The sequence below is a fragment of the Ranitomeya variabilis genome, chromosome 4 (genome assembly GCF_051348905.1).
Source record: "Ranitomeya variabilis isolate aRanVar5 chromosome 4, aRanVar5.hap1, whole genome shotgun sequence".
In the NCBI taxonomy this organism is placed as follows: Eukaryota; Metazoa; Chordata; class Amphibia; order Anura; family Dendrobatidae; genus Ranitomeya; species Ranitomeya variabilis.
In genome coordinates this window covers 101,888,386-101,913,897 of record NC_135235.1, presented here as the reverse complement: position 1 = coordinate 101,913,897, position 25,512 = coordinate 101,888,386, and positions in this window count along the sequence as shown.

Below are 25,512 nucleotides of genomic sequence, written 5' to 3'. Positions count from 1 at the left end.
AATTTTCTATCTTTAGGGGTAGTTAGCTCTTAGGCTGTGAAGAGGCATCTAGGCAGAGTCAGGTACGCTCCACGGCTATTTCTAGTGTGTTGTGAAAGGATTAGTGGCTGTGGTCAGCAGAGTTCCCACTTCCCAGAGCTAGCTCTGTATTACTAGTTTGCTCATCAGGTCATTCCGGGTGCTTCTAACCACCAGGTCAATCATAACAAGTAAGCCTTTAGTGGATTCAGCTTATACGTCCTTAGAGGCAAAGTTAAATTATTGTTCAGAATTTGCACTCAGTAGAATACCCGGCTGGGTAATAAAAGTTATTTATAGTGTGTTATTTAAAATATTTAACCATGTTTGTAATGTTCAAGAATCCTCACCTCCCATAAAGGGAAGCACTGTTATTTTCACTTATTACTTGTTTATTGCATTTCAAAATTTGTATGTCATTTGCTGACATGTATTGTTGTTTTCTTCCCAGTCCGGGAGTACTGGATTTAACCGGGGGGAGTGCAGTGCCCCAGAGTCCTGGTCGTTGCAGTACTGATGCTCCGCCACTAAGGGGAGTGATGGTACTTCTGATGGCACTGAAGGAGTTCACCTGACCAGGTATCACAGGCACCAATACACTTCACAGTCTGGCCTCCAGGGGGAGCTAAGGGCGCTATGTATTAGGCCACTCCTCACAATCTGGTAAAACTGGGGGTTAGATAGAAAGTTAGAGAGAAAGCTGACTGGGTTGGAACCAAGCAACATCCTGTGGCAGTGGGTGTTGCAGGGGGAGATTCAGGGGGGTCCCTGTCAGGGGTGGGATACTGACAGAGGCCTAGCGAACAGAAAAGAACGTTAAGGAACCGCGCCTGCACTACATCGCGGCGGTATCTCAAGAAAGGACAAGAAGCGAGGTTTATTGTGAAGCAGTGAGAAACGAGATCGCAGCAATAAGGAGATAACACCAATAGGAGTCGTGCTGTAAGATCGAGGCAACATCCTATTGAGGCGCGTAGCCGGTGGCCAGAATGCCGAGGAAGTATTAGGCTCCAAGCAATACTTCAAACAGAGGCAGGACAGTTGATTTTAGGTTGGCTGTCTCACCAAAATCACCTAAGAAGACATAGGGGGCAACTGTGGGAGAGGGGCAACACTAGGGTCCCGGAAGAACTCCAGGCCTTCCCGTCATACGGGTTCATCCTATCCATATCATCTGGGGGACGGAGAAGAACATCAGAACAGACATAAGTTGTGGGAAATAACATCAGAAACAGACACAACAGTTGTGAGGACTATCCCGTGGTGCTCAGCAGGGAAGTACTACAACACACAGGCGCTAGAAGGTAGGCACAGATTTCCTCCTGCAAAGGGAACTCTGTAGGTGCCATCAGACCGGCCGGTCTCTTGCAGCCCTGTTAACCATACTCTGGATTGAGGACCTCGAAGCCTTCAGTAAATAGGTAAAGAGACTGCAACTCTGTGTCCTCGTTATTCATCGCGACCTGCACCACGCACCACCACTCACAACTTTCATTGGACAGCCCTTAGCAGGGTCACGGACCGGGTCTAGCCACCGTGACAACCCCAGAACTGAGATAGAGAGGCCCGGTGCCGAGTGTCCTGCGGCCCTGCGTCTGGGGGCGCTCCATATCTCTGTGATTTAAGGGCATGAAAATTCAAAGTTGGGAAATTTGCGAAATTTTCTAAATTTTTGCCAAATTTCCATTTTTTTCACAAATAAAAGCAGGTAATATCAAATTTTTTTTACCACTATCATGAAGTACTATATGTCGCGAGAAAACAATGTCAGAATCATCGGGATCCGTTAAAGCGTTCCAGAGTTATAACCTCAAAAAAGGACAGTGGTCAGAATTGTAAAAATTGGCCTTGTCATTAACTTGTCACCCTTGGGGTAAAGGGGTTAAACAACCAAACTTTGGGTCCCCATTAACTTCAGTTGGACTGGAGGTCAAGTTCGGATGCCAAATTGAACATTGAACTACAGTTTGGCAGAACCCTATAAACTGGAACATACATAGGTCTGCTCATACTTATCCAGGTATAATGTCCCCTACAGCTTCCAGGATAAAGTCCACCACTGCTACCAGTATAATGTTCCCCACAGCCTCCGCAGCCATTCCCTTGTATGTTCCCCATTGCAAGCCCCTCATATGTCACCACAGCCAGCTGATTGTTTGCTCGTTTATCTTCCACAGCCAGCCTGTCTGATGTCCCCCACAGCCAGCCTCTCCCTTATGTTCCCCACAGCCAGCCTGTCTTATGTCACCATAGCCAGCCCTACATTTGTCCCATTCATTTTCAAAATAATAGAATAATAAAAAAGACTTATACTCATCGAATCCAGGTTCCAGCTACAATGCTGCAGCTGTCTCTTGTTTCCTGTACAGCAGGGGGCGCTGGATGGTGTGCTGACATCACTGCAACAAATCATCCCACGTCCCTTGCATGTGCTGTCTCCAACAGAGCGCAGGCGAGAAGCCAGACAAACAGGGGCAACGTGGTGGCTCAGCTGTTAGGATGGGGTTCTATAGTCAAATCCCACCATGGACAACATCTGCAAGGAGTTTATATATTCTCCCCATGTTTGCGTTGGTTTCCTTTGGGTACTGCAATTACCTACCACATGTCAAAGACATACTGATCATAGAATCATAGAATGGTAGAGTTGGAAGAGACCTCAAGGGTCATCGTGTCCAACCCCCTGGAGTCACTAAACCATCTCAGACAGATGTCTGTCCAGCCTCTGTTTGAAGACTTCCATTGAAGGGAATTTAGATTATGAGCTTCAATAAGGACAGCGATGATGATGTCTGGAGAGCGCTGCAAAATATGACGGCGCTATATAAGTCGGTAAAACAAATAAATTAGACACATTAATGATCATCCAACAGCCAAGTCTCCATAAACGGGAGTAATTATTCAGCGGAGTGCTCCTGTGTTCTCTATGAAAAAAGCTGCTGCCGAGCACACTGGCTGGTGTAATTCTTGGAGAACAAAGCAATCACAGTCCAAAATCTGACATGCCTGACAACATCTCCCCATGACCATCGGTCAACTGGCATCCCCATACATATTAGACCATTGGCCACATCCGGCAATCTCATCAGGTTCAGCCAACAGTAGTCTTATGTGTATGGGGGTCTTTAATGTCACATGGTTACAAGTAGCCACATAGCCTAATGGTAACTGCAATCTTATGGCAATGTAAGATACTGCTGTATCATAGATTTATAGAAATTATACAATATTTACTGTAGCATTACCAAACAATGAAGAGCAGACATTTGTGTTCAGTCGTTAGCAGCAGTTGAGCTAATTGTAGCAGTATACATCTCCTTTATTATACCTTTATTATACCTTTCTCATTCATTTACCGTTATTATCTCATTGCTGATAATTTAGACAGATAGAACAGATTCCTGATTGATGGACTCTATGAAAAATAACCTTTGAAGTGAATCATACTGTGACCAATTTCAGTGTCTAGACAAATCAGGTGTAAACATTAATTAATTTGTGCTTTACTTAAAAAATAAATATCCTGGTGTTTTATAAGTGTAACACATTTTTTATTGACTGGCATCCAGCTGAATGATAAATTTGGAGATGTATTGAATGTTGTAAGCAGTTAGTAACAAAAAAGTGTTCTCACCATTGCTGATGTACTGTATGTCAGACAAGTTTTTTTTTCCGTTAATGCTCCACCTAAAAAATGTATTTTTCTGTTAGATGACAGATAAGTATATAGCACATCAAATTCTGGGTATAGTGGGAGTTCTAAGCACACACTGGTTTTATGAGCATCATATAAATTCATTGTTTAAAGTACTTCTGATGATAACATTTCAAAGGTTAACGCTACTTGCACACTGAGATTATTTTTTCCACTACAAATTCTGTGGTTGGTTTCACTGCAAATCAACTTCAAAATTGGCATATATAGTACTGATACTAAAAGTATCAGGTACGTGTGGAAAATATACTGCAGAATAAGAATGCTTTAAAAAAATTAAAGTGTTTGTTTAAGTGGAATGTCAGTTTACTGTGATCTGATTCTCTTGCATGAAAGAAGGTGCGGAGAAGATGGAGAAATTAATTTCTGCGTCTTCTCCATTGGCTGTGTCCACGGTAATTGGACTGCACTCTGATGACATCCAAGTGCAGTGCAATGTATCACACATACCTATAGACATACCTATAGATTTTAATAGCCAGTAAAGACAAAATATACAGCTGTGAGATGATATTAATAGCCTGGGAAGCTACATAGCTTCCCAGGCTATAAACATCGCCCCCCCCTGCCGTCAGCTTTCCATCTGCTGGTTAAGAAAATTATGTGGGAGCCCAAGCCATTTTCTTTAGAAACATAATCTTTTAATAATGAAATACATGTACAGTAAGCTGCACACACACTGTACTAATTGCATATGTCACTGACAGCTATATATCTATCTATTCTATGAGTATATACTATATGTATTCTATCTATTCTAACCTGTCACTCTGTGATTTTACTTTACAGGGCCATTGAATTGCTGGCATTTCATCTTTCTATCTAGAAAATAGGAGGATAAAGGAACAGTACATACCAGTCCTTATATTATATAGAGAAAATGAGGAAGCAGCACACCATTCCTTTAGTGCAAAAAAAGCTGTTTTTAATGGCCCATTGTGTAATGTTTCGGCTTTGTGTGTGAGCCTTCTTCTTCAGCTTGAAGAAGACTCGCACACAGCTGAAAGATTGCACAATGGGACATTAAACACAGCTTTTTTTGCACTGAAGGAATGATGTGCCGCTTCCTTATTCTCTCTATATCTATCTATCTAATCTAGGTATATATATATATATATATATATATATTATACAGTGGGTACAGAAAGAATTCAGCCCTTACATTTTTTACTCTGTTTCATTGCAGCCATTTGGTAAATTCAAAAAAGTTCTGAGTTTTTTCTCATTAATGTCCACCCTGCACCCCATCTTGACTCCAGGAAAAAAAACCCAGAAATGTAGTGATCTTTGTAAATTTATAAAAAAAAAACTGAACTACCACATGGTCATAAGTAGGGTTGAGCGAAACGGATCGGTCATTTTCAAAAGTCGCCGACTTTTGGCAAAGTCGGGTTTCGTGAAACCCGACCCGACCCAAGCGTGGGATCGGCCACACGGTTGGCTATCTTCGCGCCAAAGTCGCGTTTCGTATGACGCTTTCCCTGCCATTTTTTCAGCCAATGAAGGAGTGTGTGCAGCGTGATGACATGGGTTCCGGCTCGCTTTGTGCGGGTCACAAGGGGCAAAACCGCCATCTTAACGTTTGGGATATAGCAATTCCCACAGTGAAACACAAATTTTGCAGGGACGGAGGAGGAGGAGGAGGAGGAGGAGGGAAAAAAAAAAAAATCCCCATTGACTTGCATTGGGTTTGGTGTTTCGGTCGGGCCCCCGACTTTTCACAATAATCGGCCGATTTCACACGATCCAACTTTCGAGACAGTCGGGTTTCACGAAACCCGACTCGATCCTAAAAAAGCAAAAGTCGCTCAACCCTAGTCATAAGTATTCAGACCCTTTGCTCAGTATTGAATAGAAGCACCTTTTGAGCTAGTACAGCCATGATTCTTCTTGGGAACGATGCAACAAGTTGTTCACACCAGGATTTGGGGATCCTCTGCCATTCTTCCTTGCAGATCCTCTCCAGTTTTGTCAGGTTGGATGGTGAACGTTGGTGGACAGCCATTTTCAGATCTCTCCAGAGATGCTCAATTGGGTTTAGGTCAGGGATCTGGCTGGGCCAGTCAAGAATGGTCACAGAATTGTTCTGAAGCCACTACTTTGTTATTTTAGCTGTGTGCTTAGGGTCATTGTCTTGTTGGAAGGTGAACCTTCGGCCAAGTCTGAGGTCCAGAGCACTCTGGAAGAGGTTTTCTTCCAGGATATCTCTGTACTTGGCCACATTCATGTTTCTTTCAATGACAACCAGTCATCCTGTCCCTGCAGCTGAAAAACACCCCCTTAGCATGATGCTGCCACCACCATGTTTCAGTGTTGGGATTGTATTGGGCAAGTGATGAGCAGTGCCTGGTTTTCTCCTCACATACCACTTAGAATTATCACCAAAAAGTTCTATCTTCGTCTCATCAGACCAGAGAATCTTATTTCTCATAGTCTGGGAGTCCTTCATGTGGTTTTTTTTAGCAAACTCTATGCGGGCTTTCATATGTCTTGCACTGAGGAGAGGCTTCCGTCAGGCCACTCTGCCATAAAGGCCCTACTGGTGAAGGGCTGCAGTGATAGTTGCTTTGTGGACCTTTCTCCCATCTCCCTACTGCATCTCTGGAGCTCAGTCACAGTTATCTTGGGTTTCTTCTTTACCTCTCTCACCAAGGCTCTTCTCCCATGATTGCTCCGTTTGGCTAGACGGCCAGGTCTGGTGGTCTCAAACTTCTTTCATTAAGGATTATGGAGGCCACTGTGCACTTAGGAACCTTGAGTACTGCAAAAATTCTGTTGTAACCTTGGCCAGATCTGTGCCTTGCTACAATTCTGTCTCTGAGCTCCTTGGCCAGTTCCTTTGACTTCATGATTCTCATTTGGTCTGACATGCACTGTGAGCTGTGAGGTCTTATATAGACAGGTGTGTGCCTTTCCAAATCAAGTCCTATCAGTTTAATTAAACAAAGCTGGACTCCAATGAAGGAGTAGAACCATCTCAAGGAGGATCACAAGGAAATGGACAGCATGTGACTTTAATATGAGTGTCTGAGCAAAGGGTCTGAATACTTATGACCATGTGATATTTCAGTTTTTCTTTTTTATTAAATTTGCTAACATTTCTACATTTCTGTTTTTTCTGTCAAGATGGGGTGCAGAGTGTGCATTAATGTGAAAAAAATGAACTTTTTTGAATCTACTAAACAGCTGCAATAAAACAGAGTGAAAAATCTGAAGGGGTCTGAATAATTTCCGTTCCCACTGTCTATATATATATATATATATATATATATATAGTGAAAAAAATTGGAACAGCATCAAATTTACTACCCTACAAGGCATGCAGAGCTCTTCCGACCAGCAATCCAATGGTCAAAAAGTAATAAACTCAAAAAAAGGAAAAGCAGCACAAAATAATTGAAAAAAAGTGGACTTTAATGCCTGAACGGCGTGGCAACGTTTCGGATGTGTTATCCTTTGTCAAGCTTGACAAAGGATAACACATCCGAAACGTTGCCACGCCGTTCAGGCATTAAAGTCCACTTTTTTTCAATTATTTTGTGCTGCTTTTCCTTTTTTTGAGTATATATATATATATATATATATATATATATATATATATATAAAAGAATATTTCCTTTGAAAACTATGTGTAAACAACACAGAGAGTTGCTCTATGTAAAAGTTCATGTTAAAATCGCATTGCAGTTGGATAGCAATCGCATTGCATTCGGATGTACAGTAAATCGGATGCTAGGTGTTAAAAATCAGATTGTACTCGCATAAAACACCCAAGAAACTTGCTTGACACTCGTCCAACTTTGCAGGAGCAAAATCGGACCGATTTTAAAATCGTTAAGTGTGCCTCCGGCCTAAGGCTGCATGCCTGTACCCATATGAAGTGTCTGTGGGCAGATGGAGTTTTTTCTTGGACAGCACTCAGACCCATTGAGTAAGTCCTATACTGATCCTCAAATTCGGGTCAGTAATAGACATGCTCCGAGTCTCGCAGATCTCATTCTCAGATCCGTGATTTTCAAAGATACAATTGAAACCAGAAGTTTACATATACTATATAAAAAGACACATCTGCTTGTTTTTCTCAATAGTTGACATGAAATCAGAATAAACCTTTCCCGTTTTAGGTCAATTACCATAATTATTAATATTTGCCAAATTCCAGAATAATGAGAGAGAATGTTTTAAGGCATTTATATTAGTTACTGCAAAGTCAAAAGTTTACATACACTAAGATTACTATGCCTTTACACAATTCTGGACTGCCCATATGATGATGTCATGTGTTTGGCAGCTTTTTTGGCAACATCTGAGTTAATTAGAGACCTGTGGATGTATTTTAATGCACACCTGAAACACACTGCTTCTTTGTGTAGCATCAAGGGATAGAGCCAAGATATCAGGAAGAGAATTGTGGATTTGCACAAGTCTGGCTCATCCTTGGGTACAATTTCAAGGTGCCTCATTTAACTGTACAAACAATTCTACGCAAGCCCAAACAAGATGGGGAAGTCCAGCCATCATACTGCTCAGGAAGGGGAAGGGTTCTGTATCCCAGTGATGAACTTGCTTTGGTCTGACATGTGCATATCAACTCAAGGACAAAAGCAAAAGTCCTTGTGAAGATGATGGCAGTAAGATTGTGACAATATCCACAGTGAAACAAGTACTGTGTCAACATGAGCTGAAAGGCCACTCTGGCAGGAAGAAGCCATTACTCCAAAATAAACATGAAAAAGCCAGATTAATGTTTGTAAATGCACACAGGAACAAAGGCCTTAATTTGTGGAGACATGGCTTGTGGTCTCATGAAACAAAAATTGAACTTTTTGGGCATAATGACCATTGTTACATTTGTACAAAAAAGGTAGAAGCTTGGAAGCCTAAAAACACCATCCCAACTGTGAAGCACAGGGGTGGCAGCATCATGTTGTGAGGTTGTTTTGCTGCAGGAGGGACTCGTGCACTTCACAAAATAGATGGCATCATGAGAAAAGAAGATTATGTGGCAATATTGAAGCAGCATCTCAAGACATCAGTCAGGAACTTAGCTTGGGCGGAAATGGGTCTTCCAAATGGACAATGACCCAAAGCATACAGCCAAAATGGTAACAAAGTGGCTTAAGGATAAGAAAATCTATGTTTTGGAGTGACCATCTCAAAGCCCTGATCTCAATCCTATTGAAAATGTATGGGCAAAGCTGAAAAGGCAGGTGCAAGCAAGGCGACCTACAAACCTAGATCAGTTACACCAGTTTTGTCAGGAGGAATCGGCCCAACTTCCGACAAACTATTGTGAGAAGCTTGTGGGAGGATATCCCAAACGTTTGACCCACGTCATTCCGTTTAAGGGCAATGGTACCAAATACTAATGAAATGTATGTAAACTTTTGACTTTGCAGTAAGTAATAAAAATGCCTTAAAGGGAACCTGTCACCCCGTTTTTTCCATATGAGATAAAAATACTGTTAAATAGGGCCTGAGCTGTGCATTACAATAGTGTATTTTGTGGACCCCGATTCCCCACCTATGCTGCCGAAATGCGTTACCAAAGTAGTCGTTTTCGCCTGTCAATCAGGCTGGTCTGGTCAGATGGGCGTGGTGTCTTCCCCCAGATCTTGCTTAGATTTCCGTTGGTGGCATAGTGGTGTGCGCATGCCCAAGTCCAGAATCCACTGCACAGGGGAGGGAAAATAGCGCGATCTGCGCTATTCCCCTGGTGATCGGTGGGGTGGCCATCTTCCTGTGGCCGCGCGTGCGCAGATCGAGCGCTCTGCTGCCCGGGGCTTCAGGAAAATGGCCGCGGGATGCCGCGCGTGCGCAGATGGAGATCACGGCGACCATTTTCCTGAAGCAGAGTTCGCATCTCTGCTTCAGGAAAATGGCCGCCGCGATCTCCATCTGCGCACGCGCGGCATCCCGCGGCCATTTTCCTGAAGCCCCGGGCAGAAGAGCGCTCGATCTGCGCACGCGCAGCCACAGGAAGTTGGCCGCCCCCACCGATCACCAGGGGAATAGTGCAGATCGCGCTATTTTCCCTCCCCTGTGCAGTGGATTCTGGACTTGGGCATGCGCACACCACTACGCCACCAACGGAAAACTAAGCAAGATCTGGGGGAAGACACCACGCCCATCTGACCAGACCAGCCTGATTGACAGGCAAAAACGACTACTTTGGTAACGTATTTCGGCAGCATAGGTGGGGAATCGGGGTCCACAAAATACACTATTGTAATGCACAGCTCAGGCCCTATTTAACAGTATTTTTATCTCATACGGAAAAAACGGGGTGACAGGTTCCCTTTAAACATTCTCTCTCATTACTCTAGCATTTGGCAAATATTAATAATTCTGGTGTGAAGACACAGCATTGTATCTTAATTAACCAAACAACAATTTTTAGCAAGACAGAAAGACTAGACTGTTATTTATATGTTGTCTTTGAATTAAAGTGTTTCTTTCTGGTTGGTCAAGAATACAGATTTTTGCTTGTGCAAGCCTGTAATATTGACTTGTAAGTTGACATTTGATGTAACATATTGTGCTAATGTCCTTGATGACTACTGATGTTTACTTGTATGCTAATTATACATTGTTGACTTTTTAGAGGAAGAACTATGCAAATATATCTCCATTCTTCCCCTTTTATTTGTGAATACTGGATGAAGCACACTTGTTAACTAGATGGGTATTTCCTGAAGGAACTACAGATAGTGCTTTGGAATGGTGCCCGGGCTGCCCCTGCAAGACTTTCACACTTGGGTGCCCCTCAGGCGCTGGTTTGGTAGTTGTAGCCCCTCAGGGTTGAGGTCACTCTGGGTCCGATTTGGTGGGCTGGGTCACTCTGGGTGCGATTTGGTGGGCCGGGTCACTCTGGGTCCGATTTGGTGGGCCGGGTCACTCTGGGTCAGATTTGGTGGGCCAGGTCACTCTGGGTCAGATTTGGTGGGCCGGGTCACTCTGGGTCCGATTTGGTGGGCCGGGTCACTCTGGGTCAGATTTGGTGGGCCGGGTCACTCTGGGTCCGATTTGGTGGGCCGGGTCACTCTGGGTCCGATTTGGTGGGCCGGGTCACTCTGGGTCCGATTTGGTGGGCCGGGTCACTCTGGGTCCGATTTGGTGGGCCGGGTCACTCTGGGTCCGATTTGGTGGGCCGGGTCACTCTGGGTCCGATTTGGTGGGCCGGGTCACTCTGGGTCCGATTTGGTGGGCCGGGTCACTCTGGGTCCGATTTGGTGGGCCGGGTCACTCTGGGTCAGATTTGGTGGGCCGGGTCACTCTGGGTCCGATTTGGTGGGCCGGGTCACTCTGGGTCCGATTTGGTGGGCCGGGTCACTCTGGGTCCGATTTGGTGGGCCGGGTCACTCTGGGTCCGATTTGGTGGCCCGGGTCACTCTGGGTCCGATTTGGTGGCCCGGGTCACTCTGGGTCCGATTTGGTGGGCCGGGTCACTCTGGGTCCGATTTGGTGGCCCAGGTCACTCTGGGTCCGATTTGGTGGCCCGGGTCACTCTGGGTCCGATTTGGTGGCCCGGGTCACTCTGGGTCCGATTTGGTGGCCCGGGTCACTCTGGGTCCGATTTGGTGGCCCGGGTCACTCTGGGTCCGATTTGGTGGCCCGGGTCACTCTGGGTCCGATTTGGTGGGCCGGGTCACTCTGGGTCCGATTTGGTGGCCCGGGTCACTCTGGGTCCGATTTGGTGGCCCGGGTCACTCTGGGTCCGATTTGGTGGGCCGGGTCACTCTGGGTCCGATTTGGTGGGCCGGGTCACTCTGGGTCCAATTTGGTGGGCCGGGTCACTCTGGGTCCAATTTGGTGGGCCGGGTCACTCTGGGTCCAATTTGGTGGGCCGGGTCACTCTGGGTCCAATTTGGTGGGCCGGGTCGCTCTGACTGACAGCAGGATAAGGGAATGGCTGATAACAGAGAATAGACTGACAGCAGGACAAGGGAATGGCTGATAACAGAGAGAAATAGACTGACAGCAGGACGGGGAATGGCTGATAACAGAGAGAAATAGACTGACAGCAGGACAGGGGAATGGCTGATAACAGTGAAATAGACTGACAGCAGGATGGGGGAATGGCTGATAACAGAGAGAATAGACTGACAGCAGGACGGGGAATGGCTGATAACAGAGAGAATAGACTGACAGCAGGACAGGGGAATGGCTGATAACAGAGAGAAATAGACTGACAGCAGTACGGGGAATGGCTGATAACAGAGAGAAATAGACTGACAGCAGGACAGGGGAATGGCTGATAACAGAGAGGAGCTGATATTATCTGACTGACAAAACCTGTTTTCTAGTGGTCTCGTAGGCGTTGGCATAGTAACTGGATCTGACTGCGCATATCAATGAGCTAATCAGCCAGGTGGCAGTTGGCAGTTATTTTTAGAAATTGCCTCAGAAGCCAGGCCATTATACCCTATGAGGAAATTTCCCTATTGAAACGCATTGAGACAATGCTTTCCAATGAGGGGAAAACAATTTTCAAATGCAAATTGTGCCAAAACTACAAATCCGATCGACACGAAAAATACTTAGCACACCTCTCGTGGACGCTGGCTTCGAAATGACGCCTCACTGGAGTCTGTGAGTGCAGCGGTATGGGCCGCATTAATTGCGGAAAAAAGCCTAATAATAATAATAAGAAGTTTACCACGATGGAATAACAGTATAGTGCTTTGTTCCAAAGCACTATAATTATAAAAAGAGGTCACATGCCTCTAGAGACAGAGAGAAGAGAGAGATTCAGCCGAGACATCCAAACATCCAGGGACTCTACAGGACTGCAGCCAAGACATCATGGCTCTATCACGAGGGACCCTCAACCTATTGTCTCCTTCCCCATAATCCTGTAGAATGTAAGCCTGCAAGGGCAGGGTCCACACCCTTTTGTAGCAGTCTGTCATTGTTAGTTTGTTTACTGTAAGTGATATCTGTAATTTGTATGTAACCCCTTCTCATGTACAGCACCATGGATTCAATGGTGCTATACAAATAAATAATAATAATAATAATTTATCATTCTACAGGATGCAAACTTAAGGAACTTCGGTCCTGGCTGGAAGAATACAGATCTGCGCCATTGACCATCGCAAATCAATGGATACATTTGGAAAAAGCCTGGATTGAGACCCGCCAGTCGCCTGGCTCCATTGAGATGTTCAGAGAAGCCAGGTTTTGACCCTCCGGTCAACTGGCCTTGTACCTGAATGGCCTGTCATCTTCCTATGCTTGTTGTTACCTCCTCTCTGTGTGCATGTCACAGGTGGGGTAATCGGGCCTGGAAGATCTGAATTAACAGCTGCTATTATCCGAGCGAGTCAGCGGAAGGGTGAGACTCTGTAATGTGCACCATCTTTGGGTACTATGCTGGGACTGTTCTAGGTGTTATCTACCTGTTTTGTGGTTCAATAAAGTATTGCCACACTGTTTAACCTCATCCTATGTTGTCTGAATAACGTTATGCCCACGTTAAAAGGAAAGAGGGCATTTGGTAGGATAATCCCTGGTCCATGCGGCTTCGGCTAGCAGACCGGGGCGCCCACATAACCCCCGTGTCTCTACATATGGTAATCCTAATTGACCTAAAACGGGAAAGGTTTATTCTGATTTCATGTCAAATATTGAGAAAAACATGCATATGTGTCTTTTTATATAGTGTATGTAAACTTCTGGTTTCAACTGTATGTGAATGGATCTATGAAACTGTGAGTCCATGTGCAGGCCGATAAAAATCGGTCAACTTATGGACATTTCAAACAAATGTTTTAGTGTGACCTAAGGGATGTTGTTCTACAAACAACAGTATTACTCCAAGTCATACAGTACAGAATAATATTTACATTCAGTGACCGCTGACATCTCGTCTGGTTAGAATTGTTTTCTGTTGTTTCTTCTCCATCTAGCCATACTTTCATGTTGACATCTCCCAGCCATGGCTCATCTTGTCATGATGATCACCACAGCCTTGAAAATAGCAAGGTCACATATATAGCATACATGCATTTGTCTCCTGAAAAAAAATCCTCCACAGTGCGCCCTGAATACAAATATTTACTCCACCATTAACCCGTTAACGACCGCCGATACGCCTTTTAACTAACGGCGCTGTGGAAAAAGTGAATAGCGCCCCCCAGAGTCGGATTTTCTCTGGGGTCTCGGTTGCCGGAGGTAGCCGAGACCCCAGAGAACATGATTCGGGGTTTTTTTATCGACCCCCGAGTTGCGATCGCCGGTAATAAACCGTTTACCGGTGGTCGCAACAAAAAAAAAAAACGCGATTTGCCATTTAATTTCTCTGTCCTCCGATGTGATCGCACATCGGAGGACAGAGAAATGGGGTCCCCGATCGCCCCCCGATACTTACCTATCTCCCCCGGTGCTCCTCGTGGCTCCCGATGGACGCCGCCATCTTTTTCCGGGAAAAAAATGGCGGGCGCATGTGCAGTGCGCCCGCCGCCCGGCACCCGGAAGATCTTTGGGGTCTCAGCTGCCGGGGGTAGCCGAGACCCCAAATTACACGATTTTTACCGACCCCTGTTTTGCGATCGCCGGTAATTAACTGTTTACCGGCGACCGCAAAAAAAAAAAAAGCGATGTCATTCTCAGTCCTCTGATGTGATCGCACATCAGAGGACAGAGAAGTAGGGGGATTCGGGGACCCTGTTATACTTACCGGTGTCCCTGGGTCCTCCTGCTTCTTCTGCTGGCCGCCGGCTTCTTGCTCCGGTAAGAAAATGGCGGGCGCATGCGCAGTGCGCCCGCCATGATCTGCCGGCCGGCAGAGGAGGATTCTTCCTCTTGTTTTATTTTGGTCACAGTGTTCAAAATTAAAAAATAGTAAATAACCCCCCCTTTATCACCCCCTTAGTAAGGAAAAAATAATAAAATAAAAAAATGTATTTCTATTTTCCAATTAAGGTTAGGGTTAGGGTTAGGGGTAGGGCTAGGGGTAGGGGTAGGGGTAGGGTTAGGGGTAGGGTTAGTGTTAGGGGTAGGGTTAGGGGTAGGGTTAGGGGTAGGGTTAGGATATGTGCACACGTAGAATGGTCCTCTGCGGATTTTTCCGCAGCTGATTTGATAAATCCGCAGGGCCAAAACACTGCGTTTTTCCTGCGGATTTATCGCGGATGTACCACGGTTTTTGTGCAGATTCCCCTGCGGTTTTACACCTGCGGTTTTCTATTATGGAGTAGGTGTAAAACCGCTGCGGAATCCGCAGAAAGAATTGACATGCTGCGGAATGCAAACTGCTGCATTTCTGCACGTTTTTTTCCGCGGCATGGGCACAGCGTTTTATGTTTCCCATAGGTTTACATTGTACTGTAAACTCATGGGAAACTGCTGCGGACCCGCAGCTGCGGAAACGCTACGGATCTGCAACATGTGCACATAGCCTTAGGGTTAGGGCTAGGGTTAGGGCTTGGGTTGGGGCTAAAGTTAGGGTTAGGGTTTTGGCTAGGTTTAGGGCTAAAGTTAGGGTTTGGTCTAAAGTTAGGGTTAGGGCTAGGGTTGGGGCTAAAGTTAGGGTTAGAGTTGGGATTAGGGTTTGGATTAGGGTTGGCATTAGGGTTACATTTGGGATTAGGGTTAGGTTTGGGATTAGGATTAAGGTTAGGTTTGGGATTAGGGTTAGGGGTGTATTGGGATTAGGGTTAGGTTTTGAGGTTAGGGTTGAGATTAGGATTAGGGGTGTGTCGGGTTTAGGGTTTTGATTAGGGTTATGGTTAGGTTTGGGATTAAGGTTAGGGGTGTTTTGGGGGTTAGGGTTGTGATTAGGATTATGGATCAGGTTGGGATTAGGGTTAGGGGTGTGTTGGGGTTAGGGTTGGAATTAGAATTGGGGGGTTTCCACTGTTTAGGTACATCAGGGGGTCTCTAAACGCCACAGCCAATTTTGCGCTCAAAAAGTCAAATGCTTGGAGGGTGCTCCCTCCCTTCTGAGCTCTGCCATGCGCCCAAACAGTGGTTTACCCCCACATATGGGGCATCAGCGTACTCGGGATAAATTGGACAACAACTTTTGGGGTCAAATTTCTCCTGTTACCATTGTGAAAATAAAAACTTGGGGGCTAAAAAATCTTTTTTGTGGGAAAAAATATTTTTTATTTTCACGACTCTGCATTATAAACTTCTGTGAAGCACTTGGGCATTCAAAGTTCTCACCACACATCTAGATAAGTTCCTTGGGGGGTTTAGTTTCCAAAATTAGGTCACTTGTGGGGGGTTTCTACTGTTTAGGTACATCAGGGGCTCTGCAAACGCAACATAACGCCCGCAGACCATTCTATCAAAGTCTGCATTTCAAAACGGCACTCCTTCCCTTCCGAGCTCAGCCATGCACCCAAACAGTGGTCCCCCCCACACCTGGGGTATCAGTGTACTCAGAACAAATTGGACAACAACTTTTGGAGTCCAATTTCTCTTGTTACCATTGTGAAAATAAAAATTTGGGGGCTAAAATTCTTTTTTGTGGAAAATTTTTTTATTTTTATTTTCATGACTCTGCATTATAAACTTCTGTGAAGCACTTGGGCATTCAAAGTTCTCAAAACACATCTAGATAAGTTCCTTGGGGGGTCTAGTTTCCAAAATGGGGTCACTTGTGGGGGGTTTCTACTGTTTAGGTACATGGGGGGCTCTGCAAACGCAACATAACGCCCGCAGACCATTCTATCAAAGTCTGCATTCCAAAACTGCGCTCCTTCCCTTCCAAGCTCTGCCATGCGCCCAAACAGTGGTTTACCCCCACATCAGCCTACTCAGCATAAATTGCACAATAAATTTTGTGGTCCAGTTTCTCCTGTTACCCTTATGAAAGTAAAAATTTGGGGGTGAAAAGATCATTTTTGTGGAAAAAATATGTTTTTCTTTATTTTCATTGCTCTACATTATAAATTTCTGTGAAGCAGTTGGGGGTTCATAGTGCTCACCACACATCTAGATAAGCTCTTTGGGGCATCGGCGTATTCACGAGAAATTGTACAACAAAATTTATGGTTAAATTTCTGTTTTTACCTTGTGAAAAAAAAAAAAAAAATGGTTCTGAAGTAAAATGTTTGCAAAAAAAAGTTAAATGTTAATTTTTTCCTTCCACATTGTTTCAGTTCCTGTGAAGCACGTAAAGGGTTAATAAACTTCTTGATTGTGGTTTTGAGCACCTTGAGGGGTGCAGTTTTTAGAACGGTGTCACACTTGGTTATTTTCTATCATATAGACCCCTCAAAATGACTTCAAATATGATGTGGTCCCTAAAAAATAATGGTGTTGTAAAAATGAGAAATTGCTGGTCAACTTTTAACCCTTATAACTCCCTAACAAAAAAAAAATTTTGTTTCCAAAATTGTGCTGATGTAAAGTAGACATGTGGGAAATGTTATTTATTAACTATTTTGTGTGACATATCTCTCTGATTTAGAGGCATAAAAATACAAAGTTTGAAAATTGCAAAATTTTAAAAATGTTCGCTATATTTCCATTTTTTCATAAATAATCTCAAGTAATTTCGAAGAAATGTTACCACTAACATGAAGTACAATATGTCACGAAAAAACAGTCTCAGAATCAGCAGGATCCACTAAAGCCTTCCAGAGTTATAACCTCATAAAGTGACAGTGGTCAGAATTGTAAAAATTGGCTCGGTCATTAAGTACCAAATTGGCTCTGTCACTAAGTGGTTAATATACTATTAGCCACCCACCAATCTATATATATAATTGTCTAGGGTTTTTCCATCTGTCTGTCTTTCTGTCTGTCTGTCTGTCTGTCCTGGAAATCCTGCGTCTCTGATTGGTCGAGGCCGCCAGGCCTCGACCAATCAGAGATGGGCACAGCATGGCGACGATGATGTCATAATGAAAATCCTGTGTCTCTGATTGGTCGAGGCCGCCAGGCCTCGACCAATCAGCGACGGGCACAGTATCGACGTAGATGTCATAATGGTTGCCATGGCGACGATGATGTCATAAAGGTTGCCTCGACCAATCAGCAACGGGCTCAGTCTGCCGTGAATTCTGGAATCATCATTGTCAATATACTACGGGGACATGCATATTCTAGAATACCCGATGCATTAGAATCGGGCCACAGTCTAGTCTATATATATAATTGTCTAAGGGTTTTTCCGTCTGTCTGTCTGTCTGTCCCGTTTATTCATTCTCTGATTGGTCGAGGCCGCCTGGGCCTCGACCAATCAGCGACGGGCATAGCATGGCGACGATGATGTCATAATGGAAATCCCGCGTCTCTGATTGGTCGAGGCCGCCAGGCCTCGACCAATCAGCGACGGGCACAGTATCGACGTAGATGTCATAATGGTTGCCATGGCGACCATGATATCATAAAGGTTGCCTCGACTAATCAGCGACGGGCACAGTCTGCCGCGAATTCTGGAATCATCATTGTCCATATACTACGGGGACATGCATATTCTAGAATACCCGATGCATTAGAATCGGGCCACAGTCTAGTCAAAATATAAATGAATAAGTCAGCGCTTTGCTTCTCATTAGCCATAATTTTCACTATCCAATAAATATAAATTAAATGAATACGTCACAGTCACTCACCCCCAATTCATGTTAAGTTTTAACGCTATGTGTACACGTTGTATTTTTATGAATGGATTTGTTGCAGAAAATATTCAACAAGAACACATCATAAGTGTGCATTTTACACAGTGTTCTTCCTGACAACATATAAGGATTTTTACAAAGATTTTCTGCTGCAAATCCTGAATATGTGCACATAGTTTCAGACCTTGTCCTATGTATTCCCCCAACATTTCATTATAAGTTCCTTTGTACTGTCCCCCCTTTCATTATAAGTCCCCTATAGCATCAAAATGAATTGGGGGTGGGAGAAGAAGTAATCAGAGTTTTACAATGAATTGGTATGTGTCTGTCACGGACGTGGTTGTGGAACCACTGTGCCATGGACCGCGGTGACCCTGGAGGGGCATGACTAAGTGAGCACCGGATTGTTCACTAGAGCCTCTTATGGCACTGAAAGGGCTCGCCACCACTGAAAGGGCCCACCTCCACCTCTGGGCCCTAGTGCAGATATATTGGCTGCTCCGGCTTTTTGTCCATCCCTACTACAAAGATCTATTACATAGAAAAGCATAAACTGCACGGTATACATTTTTTGAAGTGGCCCTCTGTTTAATAAAGGCCCTCATTCACCGGCGTAGGTCAAAAGTGTGTCCTTTTTACCTAATGCCATATTCACATATGTGTGTGTCATGATCAGAGCATGGACTATGATTCATGGACTGGCCACGGGTCTTCTGACCTAAACACAGCCTTATAAGCTTTCATAAGGCTGTCAAGCTCTGGGCAGGAGACCTGCAGACAGTCCATTCATCACGGTCCCTGCTTGGACTGTGCTACTTGGATATGTGAGTACAGCATCAATCTGTCAGAGGCCAAAAGGACACATTTTTGCACTTGTGACCTATTTCTGGTGAATCAGAGTCTACTGGAAGAAAAAAGTATATAGATGTGAGATTTTCCCCTTTATATATGCTTAATAAACCGCACAAAACCAGTGCCCCTTAGCATTATGAGAGCTAGCTGAGAGGGTCATATTTAGTTGAATGAACCTTTCCTTTTCCAGGCCTACATATAAAATGGATGGGTAATATACTAGAAAAATTGGTAAAATGGGTGTGTAAAATCAAATATAGTGCACAGAAAATAGGCTATGATCCAACAAAGACAAAGCGTAAAGTTCAGCGCTGGCAACGTACCAACATTACATGATTGCTAAATATTTCAGTGCATGGATCCTAAAATTGAAATGAAATGTTAATAATTTAAATGTGAGCTGTAAGAGTGATATCTTTAACATTTCTGATTTATGTCGTCTATATACTTTAGTTTGATGAGATGAAATAATACTAGAAAAGCCTAAATTCTTTTAGTGGTTTCCTCCTAAGTGGACATAAAAAGGAGCTGTCATCACTCATCTCTGCTTACTTTTCTCTTTTAGCTACTTGAATTCTACATGAAATGACAAATCTGGAGAACTTTTTACACTGCTTTGTGTTTTTCCTATGTTATTCACCTGGAAATGTCTGAATAAATTGGCAGCTAGCCATTACTATTTATCTGATTGCTAAATTAGACTGTGTAAGGACGGCCCACAAGGGCAATAGTATCACAGTTACTAACTTATACATACATTTCTCAACAGAATCCAAAGAAAGTCTGACCCAAAATAGTCATTTAATGGGGAATATAAGTATTTACTAAGAAAAGACGTGCTTGGAGAGCTAAGAAACTATTAAAGTCAATATCAAAGGGGAGAAGTGTAATAGCACTTTGAAGCTTCTCGAGCAGATGTTCTTCTTATGCCTGCTGCTTCAGTTGAGTAATGAGTTAATATAGATTATGCAATAAGGATTGGATTACTTGGTTATAAATTCTGTATCTTTATGTTTCTGATTTTGTATGTAACCAGACGGAGATTTTTTGTCATTGATTCATTGCAAACCAATGATAAAAAAATTCATACTGCATTGCATGTTGTAAAATAGGTGAACTTTCCACCATTAACGGGGAGAATGCAATGCCTTAGAGATACAGCATGCAGATATGGAATTATTTTTCCACACTGATAGAATAAAATTCTATTTATTTTCAGATATACCATGCAGACACAGATTTTGATACACTCAATGTCCCCCATATTATTAGGCTCGGTCACATTCACGCAGTACCATACACTGAGCATTACTTTCTATATCCCCCAAAAATGTGATTCAGGCGGATCTCTCAATGGAGCCACTCATTATAGCGAGGCAATTTGGATTTTTAGGCGGACACAAAAGCATAGTATACCATGCTACAAAGAAATATGGACGTTGCCCAGAGGCCAAAATGGAGACCAAAGTAACTCTATCTGCTTCAATATACTGCATAGCTCCATCTGAATCACTTTTTTGGGGGGGATTTAGATGGATACCCTGGTTGTCTGAGCAGATAATAGGAATAATTAGAGTAATAATAGGCTTTGCCTATGTTCAGTTTAGTTGAATTCTTACGAACAATAGACGTTCAACTTATTTTTTATATCATTGCTGCTTTCCACATTTAAAAGCCATGCAGTTATTATTATTTCATTCTACCTCGTATAATGTTATACAAGGCTGTACACATAATTACTTGCTTTTCTGGCACATTGAAGCATAAATTCTATTTTGTGGTGTTTGGTCATGAAGAAACAAAGTTACATATTAAAGCTCACAAGAGACTTGTGGTGAAAGGTTTTTTGTATATTATTTATATTTCTGAATGCATACATTATACAGAAAGCCCCCCTCCCACCCTTGGATCTCTTAGAAAAAGACCCTCGTATAGCTTTCCCCCTTAATGATCAGGCCAACTTATTTAAAATCTGACCAGTGTCACTTATGTAGTAATAACCCTAGAACGCTTCAACATATCCCATTGATTGGAAGTTTGTTTTTTCATGACACATTATACTTTATGATAATGGTAAACTTAGTTTGATATGTTTTGTGTTTATTTATAAAAATATCAGAAATTTGACACAAGATGTCAAAAAAATTAGCAATTTTCAAACTTTGAATGATTATCTCTTTAATCCAGATAGTCATACCACACAAAACAAGAGTATATAACATTTTCCTCATGTCGGCTTTACATCAGCACCATTTGTAAAATGTTGTTTTATTTTGTTAACGTTTTAAAAAAGGTTTAAAAATGCAGCAGTAATTTTTCATTTTTTTCAAGGAAATTTACAAAAATAGATTTTTAGGGACCTATTCAGTTTTAAAGTGACTTTGGGGGTCCTACATATTGGAAAAACTCCAAAAGTCATACCATTTGAAAAACAGCACCCCTCGATGGATTCAAAATTGCTTTCAGGTAGTTTATTAACCCTTCAGGTGCTTTTCAGAAATTAATGCAAAGTGGCATAACATGAATGAGAAAAATTATTTCTGCCACCTAAATGTTTCTAACTTCTGAACAAGCAGCTGTAGCTGGAAAACTTAAAGGCCTTTATTTGCTCGTGAATTGCCGTCGCATACATCAGGACCACACGATCAAGATCTCTGGGTGCCAAAGGTGTTAAAGAAGGAGCCCCCACACTCTGTTAACCATCTAAATGCTTTAGTCACTATTTACAGCAGTATTTAAGGGGTTAAACAGCCATGGTCGGTGCCAACACTGATCATGGCTGATGCAGCAAGTTGTCAGCTACAGTGTACAGCTGACAGCTGCTGGATTGTCACCCGTCGGAGGATGCTATTCTCATATCACAGGTCAGTTTTAAGCCGTATTAGTGATCATTAAGGGGTAAAGTATTTTATTAGCAATGTTTGGGTGTGATAAGATGATACAGTACACATGGCTTTTGCACTTGGCTTTATTACATCACTGTTTTACTCACCTGTCCCAGGTCCGAGCTTTGCTCCCTTCACCTTGGTCTGCTGCCCTCTGTTGTGCTCCATGCTGGGCTTTGCAGGTTGCCAGACATGTGACATCATCTCCCTCGACCTTTCAAGGCCCAGCAGGACACATATCGGTGTCTTCATATTGTTAACCCAGACTCTAGTTTAGTATTCTCCAGCTCTTGTGCACATCATGTTAACCTGCTTCAATCCTAGGTTATCGGGACTCCTGTGTGTGCCATGTCCATGCCCATCACGTGCCATTGCCAGCTGCACCGACACCTACGGTCCATGTATCTATCCAGACCTGGGGATTAGCGGGCACGATGGAGTAATAATACCTCCATATTATGGCATCTGATGGGGCATGCAATGTTTTCTTCATATACGTTTTAAAGAGGGATATATCTTTATTTTAATATATCTCCAATTTCATATAAAGGGACAAAGTATACTGTACATAGACTTTTATGAGCCCATTATTTTGGCTCTATACAACACAGAGATTGTATAGCGCTGTAATACAACCAAGAGCCATGTGCATCATCTCATTATACCCTCAATCAAATAGTTGTAGCTATATGAGGGTCTCTTTCTTAGAGGTGCCGGAGAGGGTCCTTTCTGTATAATGCATGTGTGCAGAAATATAAATAAATAATATACAAAAAAAACTTTTACCACAAGTCTCTTGTGAGCTTTAATATGTAATTTTGTTTCTATGAGAATATATTGTAATGTAAAATTCATTGAAAATGAAACAAGCTAGAAATGATCGGTAATAAATATTAATGAACTCTTTTCTGCGCTGTTGGGTTTTGAAATTATTTCATTTTCTTTCGTTATATTTTCCAAATATGTGCAGTGTTTTTGCAATACAGAATATCTAATATTTCTATAATAACAGATATAACATCATTTTTACAGTCAGTACGTCGACTAATGGTTTAATCCACGGGCCTCACACTCGGCTGGGTATATGTGCCGCATATAGAAAAAACACCTTTTGAACATTTTTGCCGTGTTTTTAAAAAATTTTTTTTAGAACTTGGTTCGTTATGGATGTTATGATAACAAATGTGCACTCATATTGTAGCTATATCCCCATATTGTAGTTATGCCTCCATATCCAGGTCCCCGTATTGTAGTTATGTTCCCATATCCAGGTCCCCATATTGCAGATATGTCCCCATCCAGGTCCCCATATTGTGGATATGTCCCCATATCCAGTTACTCATATTGTAGTCATGTCCCTAGGTTTGAGAGGAGGAAAACAAAAAAAAAAGTGAAGCAAAAATGTGGTCAATTATGTACTAATATCCCCCATCATCCCCATCATATTATATATATGTTGCCAATCCAGGACTGCATGGCAACCTCATCTCTATCCTGGTATGCATGGTCCCCTAGTCCCTATTTTGGTACGCATGGTGCCCATCATTATCTCTATCCCATCCCCATCCTGCTATGCATGGCCCCCTTATCCCCATCCTGGTAAACATGGCCCCCTCATCCCCATCCTGGTAAACATGGCCCCCTCATCCCCATCCTGGTATACATGGCCCCCTCATCCCCATCCTGGTATGCATGGCCCCTCATCCCCATCCTGGTATACATGGCCCCTTATCCCCATCCTGGTATGCATGGCCCCCTCATCCCTATCCTGTTATTCATAGCCCCCTCATCCCTATCCCGGTAAGCATGGCCCCTTCATCCCCATCCTGGTATGCATGGTCCACTCATCCCCATCCTGGAATGCATGGCCCCCTCATCCCCATCCTGATATACATGGCCCCCTCATCCCCATCCTGGTATGCATGGTCCACTCATCCCCATCCTGGAATGCATGGCCTCCTCATCCTCATCCTGGAATACAAGGCGTCCTCATCTCCATCCTGGAATGCGTGGCTTCTTCATCCCTATCCTGTTATGCATGGCCCCCTCATCCCCATCCAGGAATGCATGGCCCCCTCATCCCTATCCTGGTAAGCATGGCCCCGTCATCCCCATCCTGGTATGCATGGCCCCTCATCCCCATCCTGGTATACATGGCCCCTTATCCCCATCCTGGTATGCATGGCCCCCTCATCCCTATCCTGTTATTCATAGCCCCCTCATCCCTATCCTGGTAAGCATGGCCCCTTCATCCCCATCCTGGTATGCATGGTCCACTCATCCCCATCCTGGAATGCATGGCCTCCTCATCCTCATCCTGGAATACAAGGCATCCTCATCTCCATCCTGGAATGCATGGCTTCTTCATCCCTATCCTGTTATGCATGGCCCCCTCATCCCTATCCTGTTATGCATGGTCCACTCATCCCCATCCTGGAATGCATGGCTTCTTCATCCCCATCCTGGTATGCATGGCTCCCGCAGAGTACAATGCAGCCCCCCTGCGACTATAATGCAGCGCCCCCTCACAGGAGATCTGTTGCATATATCTTTGCATTGCCTTATAACAGGGAGTCATTCTAAGGGAGCCATTTATTAATGAATATCAATACCACTTGATTTCTTTTTTGTTTAAATATATCCAGTGCCGGCTTTCATTAAACACTGATAGGGAGTGTATATGCTGTTTTGATAGGACTTTGTATTTTGGCATCTATTATATAACGTTTGGGAACTTACAAGGTGCACAGTAATATATATCTTTTGAGTACTATTACTGTTAGAGTAGAATTTCCCGTGTATTAATAACGTCAGTGGTTCATTGGTGTATTTACTTGCTCGGTGTCCTTTTGACAGTATTATTGCTTTTTAATTGTTTTTTGTATTATTGAATAAAAGCTAAATTTTATCTTAATATGGCATCTCTTCTTATTTCCATAAATATAATGTAAAATGGAAGTTGGGTGATACACTTTATTATGTTGCAGCATCATTCACCTAAAAACCCTTCCTATTTTACAATCCTACACCTCTCCTACATTATGAGATATTAGCAAAACTTCAATTTTTCCCATGAAGTCTTGTGACAAATATGCAAGTTAGTCTCAATTAAAGTATAAGGTTAATTAAAGAGTTATTAGAAGAGGACATTGAGGCAGATTTATCAATTCTGTTTAGCTCTTAGATAGTGTAAGATTTCTCAAGGTGGTGTCTTGGGTGCACTGTGTCACCACCTTGCAGCTTCAAAATGGCTACCATGAACAGGTTTGGTGCAAGCTACTCAATTTCCTAAATCCCAGGGGTTGCCTTTGTCTTCATCATTTAACCCCTGTGCAGGGGCCTCTGGGCAAGGGCCACAGAGTTAGCTGCTGTCCTGTGGCACAAGCTGGCAAGAAGGATAGTCAAGTAGCCAGGTCAAATCCAGGAAACCATGTCAGGAACAGAATCATAAACAAGCGGGTAG